Source organism: Ovis aries, chromosome 26 (assembly GCF_016772045.2).
Source record: "Ovis aries strain OAR_USU_Benz2616 breed Rambouillet chromosome 26, ARS-UI_Ramb_v3.0, whole genome shotgun sequence".
In the NCBI taxonomy this organism is placed as follows: domain Eukaryota; kingdom Metazoa; phylum Chordata; class Mammalia; order Artiodactyla; family Bovidae; genus Ovis; species Ovis aries.
In genome coordinates, this window is record NC_056079.1 from 39,083,992 (window position 1) to 39,096,359 (window position 12,368).

General features: G+C 43.5%; 1 long non-coding RNA gene across 1 annotated transcript; it reads right to left on the minus strand.

The window, feature by feature from the left end:
- Positions 1 to 237: 237 nt before the first annotated feature.
- Positions 238 to 3,818, minus strand: LOC121818092 (uncharacterized). The gene is made up of 3 exons (XR_006058202.2): positions 3,733 to 3,818; positions 528 to 735; positions 238 to 435 (listed from the first exon to the last, which is right to left on the minus strand). It is a non-coding gene; the product is annotated as an uncharacterized LOC121818092 (long non-coding RNA).
- Between the last annotated feature and the right edge of the window lie 8,550 nt (positions 3,819 to 12,368).

The window sequence follows — 12,368 nt, forward strand, 5'->3', positions numbered from 1 at the left end:
TCTGTAATAACCTATATGGGAAAATCATCTGAAGAAGAGTGGATATATGCATGTGACAGCTGATTCGCTTTGCTGTACACCTGAAACCAACACAGCATTGTTCATCAACTATACTTCAGTACAAACTAAAAGTTTAAAAAAAAAAAAAAGAAGAGAAAAATGAGAGCATGGTCTCCAACAGACAAGTACAAATGCACCATTAATGATAAAACGAGGGAGAGGAAACAAGGGCCAACGTATAAGGCCGCGTTTCTTCTTGTTTATTTCAACCATATCAGGGTTCATGAGGAGCATGAGTACCTGTGAGTTTGGGAAAACAGAAGGCTTCACAAAGCAAGGCCACACAGACCCATATGAACGAAAAGACATTCACAGCCAGAGAAGATGGGCCTTCCCACAAGAGCAATTTCCATCAGGAGAGGCAGGAAGACGCTCCTACAGAGACGGGAAGGGCAAGTGTGAGCAGAATGTTCATAAATTATATATTAGTATTATATATTATATATAAGATATATAATATATATTACACTATATGAAAGCGAAAGTGAAGTCGCTCAGTCGTGTCCGACTCTTTGCAACCCATGGACTGTAGCCCACCAAGCTCCTCCATCCATGGGATTCTCCAGGCAAGAATACTGAAGTGAGTTGCCATTTCCTTCTCCAGGGGATCTTCCCGACCCAGGGATCGAACCCAGGTCTCCCACATTGCAGGTAGACATTTTAACTTCTGTGCCACTATATATAATATATAAACACACATATTATAATATTTAGATATATATTATACATATTTTACAATATATTATATTTATTAGATAATTATAATTATATAGTATACTATTATGTTAATATGTTAACATAAATATAAAATTATATATTCATATAAATATATTTATATTTCACATAAATTTTATAAATTATAATTTATTTATATTTAAATATGTATGAATATAAATATAATATATTATATATTATATATATTATATTAATATACTATAATATGTATTATATATTATATGATATATCATATATATTATATATTATATAATGTATATATAATTATATATTGTATATAAATAAAATATAAATGTTTGTAAATATATAAATAAATAAATATAAATATATAAATATATACATGCTGGAATCAAGATTGCCGGGAGAAATACCAATAACCTCAGATATGCAGATGACACCACCCTTACAGCAGAAAGTGAAGAGGAACTAAAAGCCTCTTGATGAAAGTGAAAGAGGAGAGTGAAAAAGTTGGCTTAAAGCTCAACATTCAGAAAACTAAGATCATGGCATCCGGTCCCATCACTTCATGGGAAATAGATGGGGAAACAGTGGAAACAGTGTCAGACTTTATTTTTGGGGAGCTCCAAAATCACTGCAGATAGTGACTGCAGCCATGAAATTAAAAGACGCTTACTCCTTGGAAGAAAAGTTATGACCAACCTAGATAGCATATTCAAAAGCAGAGACATTACTTTGCCGACTAAGGTCCGTCTAGTCAAGGCTATGGTTTTTCCAGTGGTCATGTATGGATGTGAGAGTTGGACTGTGAAGAAGGCTGAGCGCCAGAGAATTGATGCTTTTGAACTGTGGTGTTGGAGAAGACTCTTGAGTGCCCCTTGGACTGCAAGGAGATCCAACCAGTCCATTCTGAAGCAGATCAGCCCTGAGATTTCTTTGGAAGGAATGATGCTGAAGCTGAAGCTCCAGTACTTTGGCCACCTCATGTGAAGAGTTGACTCATTGGAAAAGACTCTGATGCTGGGAGGGATTGAGGGTAAGAGGAGAAGGGGACGACAGAGGATGAGATGGCTGGATGGCATCACTGACTCGATGGACGTGAGTCTGAGTGAACTCCGGGAGTTGGTGATGGACAGGGAGACCTGGCGTGCTGCGATTCATGGGGTCGCAAAGAGTCAGACACGACTGAGCAACTGAACTGAACTGAACTGAATATAATTTATATAAATTATATTTTAATATATTATATATAATTATTATATAATATATAACAATATAATAATATGTAGTAAATATAACAAATATATTATGTTATATTATATAATTATATAATATCCCATATTATATAACATAGAAATATATTATAAATTATAATATATATAATATAATTATATTATATGCTATTATATATATTATAGAATTTAATATAATTAAAATATATTATATAATCATATATATTATATATATAATTCTACAACTATATATTATATTCTATAATTATATGATTATATATGATACTTATATAATTGTTTATATTATTATACAATATATATTATATGATATATAATATATTGTATAATTAGAATATATTATATAAATTATATTACATTATTATATTCTATAATTATATTATAATTCTATATTCTATAATTATATGTGATTATATATATTTATATAATTACATAATATTTACATTATTATATTATATAATATTATTATATATAATATACATAAAAGCACATATGACATGGGAGACTTAGTGTGACCCTGGCTGGGGAGGCCTGGGAGGCTGGGGCTGACCTCCCTCTCTGCCAGTCTGTTCATCACCAGACAGTGTTGGCCACAAGAAAGGAGAGAAATGTGATGTTTCATGCCTGCTTGAATTTGTGACAGAGAGTTATGGTAAACTGTAATCTTTTTTAATACAAATATTCCCAAAGCCTCTTAAAGGCTGATGACAAAAGGGGTACCAGAAAGCTTTAATATCTTTTTTTTTTGCTCAATATGTTTGGTGAAAAAGGAGGGTGGAGAGGGGAAAAGAGAGGGAAAACGTGGAAAAGCAAGCACCTCAGGGCACAGCGTATGACCTGTAGACTGTGATTTGAAGACAACACTAAAAACTCTTCTTTGCTTGTGTCCTAAAACTGCATTTTTAACAAATACATCCAGTTCTTCGGCACAGAAGAACTTTGTGTGCTTCCATTAATGTGTTAACTTTACTGAGGACAGTCAAGGATAGCATTCATTTTTCTCTATGACAAGAGAGTTGAGTTTCAATGAAATAAGAGAGTCTTGGCATTTAGGGTTCCTGAACTGGATGAACACAGAACAGGACAAGGAACAGAGTGGGACAGTGTTTAAAACAAAGAAAACTTGACTCTCTTGTGCTTTTGTTGGAAGACATTACCAAAGCTGGAGTGCTTTCCCCTCCTCCAACCCCTGACAACCTCCAGTTCAGACAGAGCAACCGAAAGGGAAGAGGCAGGCAGCTGGCCTTGCTGCAGATACAAGAAATATAGTAAAATCACTACATAGTTTGAAGCTCCCAATACTGTGGCCACCTGATGTGAAGAGCGCCTCACTGGAAAAGACACTGATGCTGGAAAAGATTGAAAGCAGGAGAAGGGGGCAGCAGAGGATGAGATTGTTGCGTAGTATTACCAACTCAATGGACATGAGTTTTAACAAACTTCAAGAGACAGTGAAGGACAGGGAAGCCTGGTGCACTGCAGTCCATAGGGTCACAAAGAGTTGGACACGACTGAAGCAACTTAGTATGCATGCATGCATAGTGACTGAACAACAGCTTTGAAATCATTTTTTATCCTAAAAGAAAAACACCTTAATTGGGATATAATTTATACACCATACAATTTACCTATTTATTACAATTCAATGTTTTAAGTTATGTGAGCAACACTACAATCAATTTTAGAAAGCTTCCATTTACCGAACAGCCCCCACAAAACTCATGCTCACCAGTGATCACTTTGCTTTCCTCTGCCCATCCCTGGCCCGACACAACTGCTAATTCACTTTCTGTCTCTGTAGACTTGTCCATTATGGACGTTTCATACAAATGGAATCAGATAACACGTGGCCTTTTTCAAACATTAAAAACATGTCTGACCTCTTTCAAACATTTCACAATGTGTTCAAGGTTCAGTCATGTTGAATCATGTCTCATTACTTCATTTCTTTTCGTTGCCAAACGGTGTTCCATCACATGGAGAGACCACATTTGTTTATCCATTCATCAGCTGATGGACATTCACCCTCTTTCCACTTTTTTAGCTATTATTAATGTAAAGATGCTGCTGAGAACATCAGTAGACATGCTTCATTTCTCTTGGGTACATTACTAGGTAGGAGAACTTCTCAGAGACTGCATGTTCACCCTTTTGAGGAACTGCCAGACTGTCTTCCAAAGTGGTGTGCCATTTCACACTCCCATCAGCAATGTACAAGAGTTCTAGTTTCTCCACATCCCCACCGAGACATGTTCTGCCTGTGGTTCTGACTATAGCCATCCTAGTGAGTGTAAGTCGGCAGCTCATTGTGGTTCTGACTTATGTTCCCCGAATGGCTAACAATGAGTAATAATGTGTCTATACGCCCTTCATAAATCTGATTCAAAGCCTCTACTCATCTGTTACATGCATTCATACCTGTAAGCCCACAGAGTTTCTTGGGGAACAGAGCCACTGTTACAAGCAACTTCTTATCTGAGCTCAACAGTGTCCCAGCTCACGTTGAGATTCTTCAATCTTAGTTAAGTGGTGCTGGGTAAGTTTGATTTTGGAGCAGTTAGAGAAGCGGGTAGGATCCAGAAAAGGGTGAGAGCAGAATCGTTTATTTGAAGGGGAAGTGATATCTTTACTGCTAGGCGCGAGTCAGGGAAATACTTCTGTGCCTTGTAAAGGCATCTCCGCATGGTTCCTTCACCGAGGAAACTCTACTTACAGGCTCGAGTAAGGACACACCTAGGAAGCCCACATGAGCACACAGAGCAGGTAAAATGGCTGGTGAGGGTAATCCAAGCAAAGGATCAGCCTCCGTGTGCTCAGGACTCGCCCTCCTCCCCACGGGGGTGGGCCCTGGGCATGCCTGGCCCAGCCTGGCCTCTGTGCCCTCACTCCTGTGCCTAGCATGTCCACAGCTCCGAAGGCCCTGAGGTGAGCATGGGACCGTGCGACCTGCGGCTCACAGCCCTAACGCCCGTGGCCGCCTCTGGCCGGATTTTGGCCCTGTACCATTCTCTCAGAGGGCTTCCCTGGTGGCTCAGTTGGTAGAGGATCTGCCTGCAATGCAGGAGATCCGGGTTTGACCTCGGGATCGGGAAGATCCCCTGGAGAAGGAAATGACAACCCACTCCAGTGTTCCTGCCTGGAGAATCCCATGGACAGAGGAGCCTGGCGGGCTAAACAGTCAATGGGGTCGCAAGAGTTGGACATGACTTAGCGGCTAAACCAAATGAGACTTAAAAAGAACACCAAGAGCAACTTTGGGGGTGAAAGCTGTATCGAATGGTCACCCAGGGGGCATGAGGGCATTTCCAAGAGCCAGCAGCACATTCGATTCTCTCTCTCCTGCAACAACAAATGCGATGGGAAGAAGAACAAGCTCTTTCCTCCCATTTCCAAAGGCGGGAAGTGCAACTCCAGGACCACTGCCCACTGTCCAGCCTGAGTAGCAGTTCTCCACAGACACGTGTAGGGGCTGGACACTCTGTTCTCCGAAATCACCCAAAACTTCTGCTCATACCCACGTGATCAAGAGAGGTCTACCCGAACTGCCAACGCGCCAGGCAAGTTAGAAGTGGCCCCTCCTCCCACTGAAGACCTTCACTCACCTGCCTTGCATCTGCTCCCTCTCCCCACAGCATCACTCCACGTTCTCTTTAGGAAATGACCTCCGGGTAGGTTGAATGATTAGCCACAACCCTCTGCCCCTTCCTACATCCGTGCGCTCTGTGCTGTTCGTCCTGCTGCCGGCAAGAAATGCTTCCAGGCTCGTGGGTCGAGGGCTTGGCCGTGTGGTTTTCTGTGGCAGACATGTGTGAGTGAAGGTGGCGGAGAGCAGGCCTGAGCCTATGGTCTAAGAAGCAGCGCTTTCCAGTCACCCGTCACCCGTGTCATCACTACGGGTTTCCCTCAGGTGGTGAAGCTCATAAGAGAAAACTGCCATGGACCACCTACCCAGTCCGTGGCATCCAAAAAAGAATGTCTGCTTTCACTTCCTACATCTCCAGGAAACCTCTGCTTTCTGTCTGATAGTTGGTTAGGCTGACTTCCCTGTAATTCAACCCAGCACTTTCTAGCCTTTCCAAAAATCCCTTTTTTGTATCAGTATCTATTGTTTCCAACTAAAGTACAGTTGCGTGTATAGTGAAAGAAACATGACTGGGATATTTGGAATACATCTGTCTATTGAAAGAAATCGACATCTAATCCCCCTGAAGCAAAAACAGCCTGATTCAGAAGGAGGAAGCTCTGGAGGAAAAAAGAAAAAGGTGCTGGATGTTAAAAATTCAACCTTTATCAAGTGCCCTGGGGGAAGGGGATGGAGTGTAGAGTGTAAAAGGAACAGACTCTGACCTTCACCAGAAGATCCGTCATGCTTAAGGCTTATGCATAAGCCTCTGCATTCACAGAATGGGATTTGTACCACGGCTGGTCAATTAAGTGAAAGAAAAACTCCACATATCAGTCACAGACTTCAGCTCTCTGCTTGCCAACCAAAGTAACCGAATCCTTAATAAGTATGCATACCGCACGCGCGCGCGCGCGCGCGCGCGCACACACACACACACACACACACACACACACACATACTCTCTCCCTCCCTCCCTCCCTCCCTCCCTCCCTCTCTCTCTCTCTCTCTCTCTCTCTCTAACACAGCAAGACTTTCCAGCAAATGCAGCCAGAGACCAAATTAATCAGAAATCCCTGAGTTATTTTACTCAGTGTGACCTGGGCTCAACACTGTGATTATTTCTGGGGCTGTTATACGGTATTTTTATACTAGTTTCCACATGCCTTGCTACATTTCCCAGGTGTAATCCATCACGTGTCATTCTCTTCAGGTTTCTCTCAGCTATTACCCTTGGCTGTGGGCTAACTGTGTGGAATTTCGCGACCCAGGCCAACACGGCAGCCTGTGTGGCGTCTCCATTTCTCAAGCGTGGCAGGCGATGGATGCGGGGCTCCGTGAGAGCGTCCGGCCATTCATCCTGCAGGCGCGGCGGCCGCCACCTGCTGCCTGCCCTTCCTTTGCCACAGAGACCGCTCCTCATATTTGTAAGACGTGAGGTTTTACTGACTGTTAATGTTAATACAAAGCACTCAGGTTTGACCTTACGTTCTCATTTTTCATTGCATGAAAAATCGAGCAAAAGAAACAGAAAATGGATTCTTAGTAGGTTCACCTCAAAACACCTCCAGTTCTGAGTTTCGGGATCCTGAAATGCATTAAATACACAAAGCTAACAGGGAGAACCAGTCCATCCTAAAGAAAATCAATCCTGAATAGACACTGGAAGGACTGATGGCTGAAGCTCCAATACTTTGGCCACCTGATGCGAAGAGCTGACTCATTTGAAAAGACCCTGATGCTGGGAGGGATTGAAGATGAGAGGAGAAGGGGACGACAGAGGATGAGATGGTTGGATGGCATCACTGACTCAATGGAGATGAGTTTGAGTAAGCTCTGGGAGTTGGTGATGAACAGGGAGGCCTGGTGTGCTGCAGTCCATGGGGTTGCAAAGAGTCGGACACAGCTGAGCAACTGAACTGAACTGAACAGGGGGAAAAAGTACCAAACATAAGCCCATAATAAGAAACATACTTTAAGACTGTCTTATGAAATATTGTCCTTAAAGTCTCTCCCTCCCCACCAGAAAATATACCATGAAGCAGAGAACAAGCCCTCCCTAAAATGTAAGGCTGAAAAATGGAAATTTTCAAATCTACTTTTCTCTTGTAGGGATCTGGAATTTAGGTGAACTGGAAAAAATGCAGACTTCGGGGAAAAACAACGAGTGTGAGCAGGAGAACTTCAGCCTAAGTGAGGGGGCATTCCTGGGCCCCGAAAGCAAGCACACCGTGTCGGTGGAGGGCAAAGGTTTGGGGCACATAGGCACATATTCATCCCCTAATTTGTCTCATTACCCTATTATGAAGTCTCAATTATGAGGAGTCTATAATGCAAGGTTACAACTGTCTAATACATTTTTTAATGTACCTTTTAAACATACCTACCTTATACAAAGCAATTTCTGGCCAACTCTGAGACTTACAGAGCTGAGCAAAGTCAGCCTCAGTTTTCAGAGAGGCCGCACAATAAGGTGGAAGAGCACAGTCCTCACCCATGCGCAGTGAAGACGGGTAAAGGGCCCCGTGTGGTTGAAGAAAAGAGGCCCGGGGAGGAAGCGGGACAGGGATGGCTGCATTCTGAGCTCCCGATGGAATCTTGGTGGCTGAGTGGGGGTCCTGGGGTTTGTTCAGCTCACATGATATTTTTTTTAAAAATATTTTCTGTGAATTTGTTGTCAACATTGAAAGCCTTTGGAATATTGCTTAGCTGGAATTCTGGCTTCTCTTTCAAACTCTGAGCTCCCTTTCCACCCCAGCAATAATTGCCGAGAGCAGAATAGGGTTAAAAGCAGTTTGCTGCAGCCCCGCCATGCCCTGTTGCACCCAACACCAGGCCTGCTTCATTCCATTCTTGCGTCTGTCCTGCACTATATGTGTGTGAGCCTGCCTTAAAGGACAGACAGGAAGTCAACCAGAGCTGGAGAGGGAAGACCTGAGCAAAAGCCCAGAGGCAGAAAAGTTCAGCTTATGCTCAGGAAGCTGTGAGCAATCTTCCTGGGCTTAAAGATGAGATAAACTTAAAAAGTTTCCCAGGTGGCACTAATGGTAAAGGATTCGCCTTTCCTTGCCTGAGATGCAGGAGATGCAGGTTCAATCCCTGGGTCGGGGAAGATCCCCTGGAGGAGAGCATGGCAACCCACTCCAGTATTTTTGTCTGGAGAACCCAGGGACAGAGGGGCCTGGCGGGCTATAGTCCAAAGTGCTGCAGAGTTGGACATGGCTGAAGCAACTTAGCACTCACGCATGGTCAAAATGTGAAGCCAACTAGAATATTCTGTCACCATAGAATTGCCACCATATGAGGAAGCTTCCAGAACAACAAATCAGAGGTGAGCAGAACAGAGCTAGGATTCTATTGTAGACATTCAGATAGTTAAGTGTGGAAGGAGTGGCAAGATGGGCACAGATTTAGCGGGCACTGAGCAGATGGTATGAATCAGGATTACTGAGATGGTGAGACGGAATGAGTGAAATGGATGGGGAGGAAAAAAAAAAAAAAAAAAGCCATCAAATGCCTCTGTGGCTGGAGTCCCAAGCTCAAAGTCCTTCAGGAACAAGTGTGTAACAGAAATATAAGAGTCAGGTAGAAAAAAAAAGCCCAGGTCAGTCAGTGCAGACTTTGATGAACTGAGGAAATGTGTATTCAAAATCAACTTATAGAATCAAACAAAAAAGTAGTGTGCCCATTGAACAAATCATGTCAGTGCAACAGAATCAGCCAGCTGCCCGCCACGAATCTTGAAAGTGGTTAAGAGAAATGAAAAGCCAAGCTTAACCACAATGAGACGGCACCTCACTCCAAGAGGCCATCATCAAACAGAACACAAATAACAAATGCCGGCAAAGGCCGCAGAGAAACGGGAGCTCTTGTGCACTGTTGATGGGAATGTAAACTGGTGCAGCCACTATGGAAAAGAGTGTGAAGATTCCTCAAAAAACTAAAAACAGAGCTACCATCAGTTCAGTTCAGTTCAGTTGCTCAGTCGTGTCCGACTCTTTGTGACCCCATGAAAGGCAGCACACCAGGCCTCCCTGTCCATCACCAACTCCTGGAGTTTACTCAGACTCACGTCCATCGAGTCAGTGATGCCATCCAGCCATCTCATCCTCTGTCATCCCCTTCTCCTCCTGTCCCCAATCCCTCCCAGCATCAGAGTCTTTTCCAATGAGTCAGCTCTTTGCATGAGGTGGCCAAAGTACTGGAGTTTCAGCTTTAGCATCAGTCCTTCCAAAGAACATCCAGGACTGATCTCCTTTAGGATGGACTGGTTGGATCTCCTTGCAGTCCAAGGGACTCTCAAGAGTCTTCTCCAACACCATATGATCCAGCAATTCCACTCCTGGGCATGTATCCAGAGAAAACAAACACATTAATTTGAAAAGACATATACATCACAGTGTTCACTGCAGCACTATTTATAATAACCAAGCTACGGAAGCAAACTAAGTGTTCATCTACAGATGAGTGGATAAAGAAGATACGGCACACTCAATGGAATATTACTAAGCCGTAAAAAAGAATGAAATTTTACAACAATGTGGATGGACTAGGAGGTATGCTAACTTAAATGTGTCAGACAGAGAAAGACCAGTACCCTAAAGATTATCACTTATATGTGGAATCTGAAAAATACAACAAACTGGTGAATATAACAAAACAGAAATGGACACACAGATATAGAGAAGAAACTTGTGGTTCCAGTCGGGAAAGGGGGAGGCGGGAGGGGCTTGATAGACGCATGGGATTGAGAGGTAGAGACTACTCTACATAAAATAGATAAGCAACAAAGATATATTGTACAGCACAGGGAATATAGCCAATAGTTTATAACAACTTCAAATGGGGTATAACTTTTAAAAATGAATCACTATGTTGTACACCTGAACTTATATAATATTGTAAATTAAACATATCTCAACTTTAAAAAGGAGAAAAGAATTCTGCTGGGGAAAAAAGGAAATGCATGCTTATGGCTCAGCTTCCCAGGTGGCGCTAGTGGTAAAGAACCCGCCTGCCAACGCATGAGATGTCAGAGACGTGGGTCGGGAAGATCCCCTGGAGGAGGGCATGGCAACCCACCCCAGTATTCTTGCCTGGAGAATCCCATGGACAGAGGGGCCTGGTGGGCTACAGTCCATGGGGTCGCAGAGAGTCAGGCACAACCGAAGCAACTTTGCACGCAAGTACGTGCTTATGGTTCATCTCAGTAGAGTCCACCCAGCCAAGGTGAACACAAGGGGAAGCTCAGGAGAGGAAGGCATGACTCTTGATTTGGGAAATAGTCGATTAATGATAGACTCTTGGGATTGAAGGATCATAAATTCACCCATGTGTTGATAATCGGCAAGGCTGTGGAAGAAGATGAGAAAAGCAAGGGGAGAGGGTGGGAAGAGAATAGAGGCATGCCCCTCGGGGGCCTTGAGGATGAGTAAGAAAGGAGGTGAGAAGTGGATGGAGAAACAAGAAGAGAATTGAGATAGCACGGTGCCGTAGAAATTATAGAAGTGTTCAGGAAAGAGGAAATGATCTTCAACTTGACACGACCCGTCTGTAATACTGTCCCTTTCCCAAACACTCAGACCTTTCTCCCAAAGGTGATCGTTTCTGCAACAGCTTTCCACAGCTTCCAGTAAAAAGAATTCCAATTCAGTCTGTTCTTAGATCTTTGCTTCCTTCCTCTCTGCCTCCGGGCAAGGTCCCACACCTACAATAGAGTCATTGTATGAAATGAGGGTTTTTCTTTAGGAGTTTTCTGTGTGTGCGTTTGCTTGCTTTTTACAGTTGGATCATTGTGATCTTTATAATGTCTCTTCTGTCCTCACTCACAAATTTTGGTGCTCAATATACTGTTGACAAGCCCCGAGCTTAAGATATGGGTACTTCTTACACAGAATGACATCACTGCAGAAGAGTTAACGAAAAGACTGGGTCATTTCTGACATCATTGCAAGCCTGAAACGACATTTTCAACCCCCAGCTTTCCCCTGACTGAGCAGACACAGGAGACCATGACACAGCATGTTCTACATGATCTCATATCCTACCCCACCCACCGCCTTTTTCAGCGGCATCCGGAGGCACTGGTGCCCAGAGGAGCCACGTCTCAGGGGCACCGCCCACCTCTCCCTGGAAGCTGGGAAGTGAGGACCAAGAGTGCAAAGATGCCCGAGTAAGCAGAAAAACTCCCCTGGGTGCCCGATGAAGGGAAGTCAGGATATATGACAGAGTTTCCTCCACCTCCCTCTCAAAGCCGTAAGTCTGAAATCGAATCCTCTTTATGGTTCCAACATCATCACTGAAGCCAAGATTACTCCTGAATCACCCAACTTGTATCCCAGACGACAATGTGCAGAGTTAGTGATTTTGCTTTAAAAATACATAAGTAATTGTCCTCCTTACTTCCTTGAAAAGATGAAATAGCAAATAGGCAGGGTGATACTATTTTCTAATTTGGGGAACATCTGTCACCCAGAACCTCATCAGGGAAACTGCAATGTCTGGCTCAGAAACACTTTAACTCTCGGGGCCAGAAGAGGCGCGTGACAGCGAGCTTGCTCTAGCCAGATCGAGAGCCCGCAGGAGGCCCTGGACCTCAGTACGGCAGCAGCTCCCGAGATGCCCTGGGTTCCAGGGCTCCCCACGGCTTTTGAGGTGTTGCATCACCCCTCCTACCCTAGATGACCTCGCTGGCTGAGCATGTTCCTGACATCGTCCTTCTAGAGACAGGGATTAAGGACGTT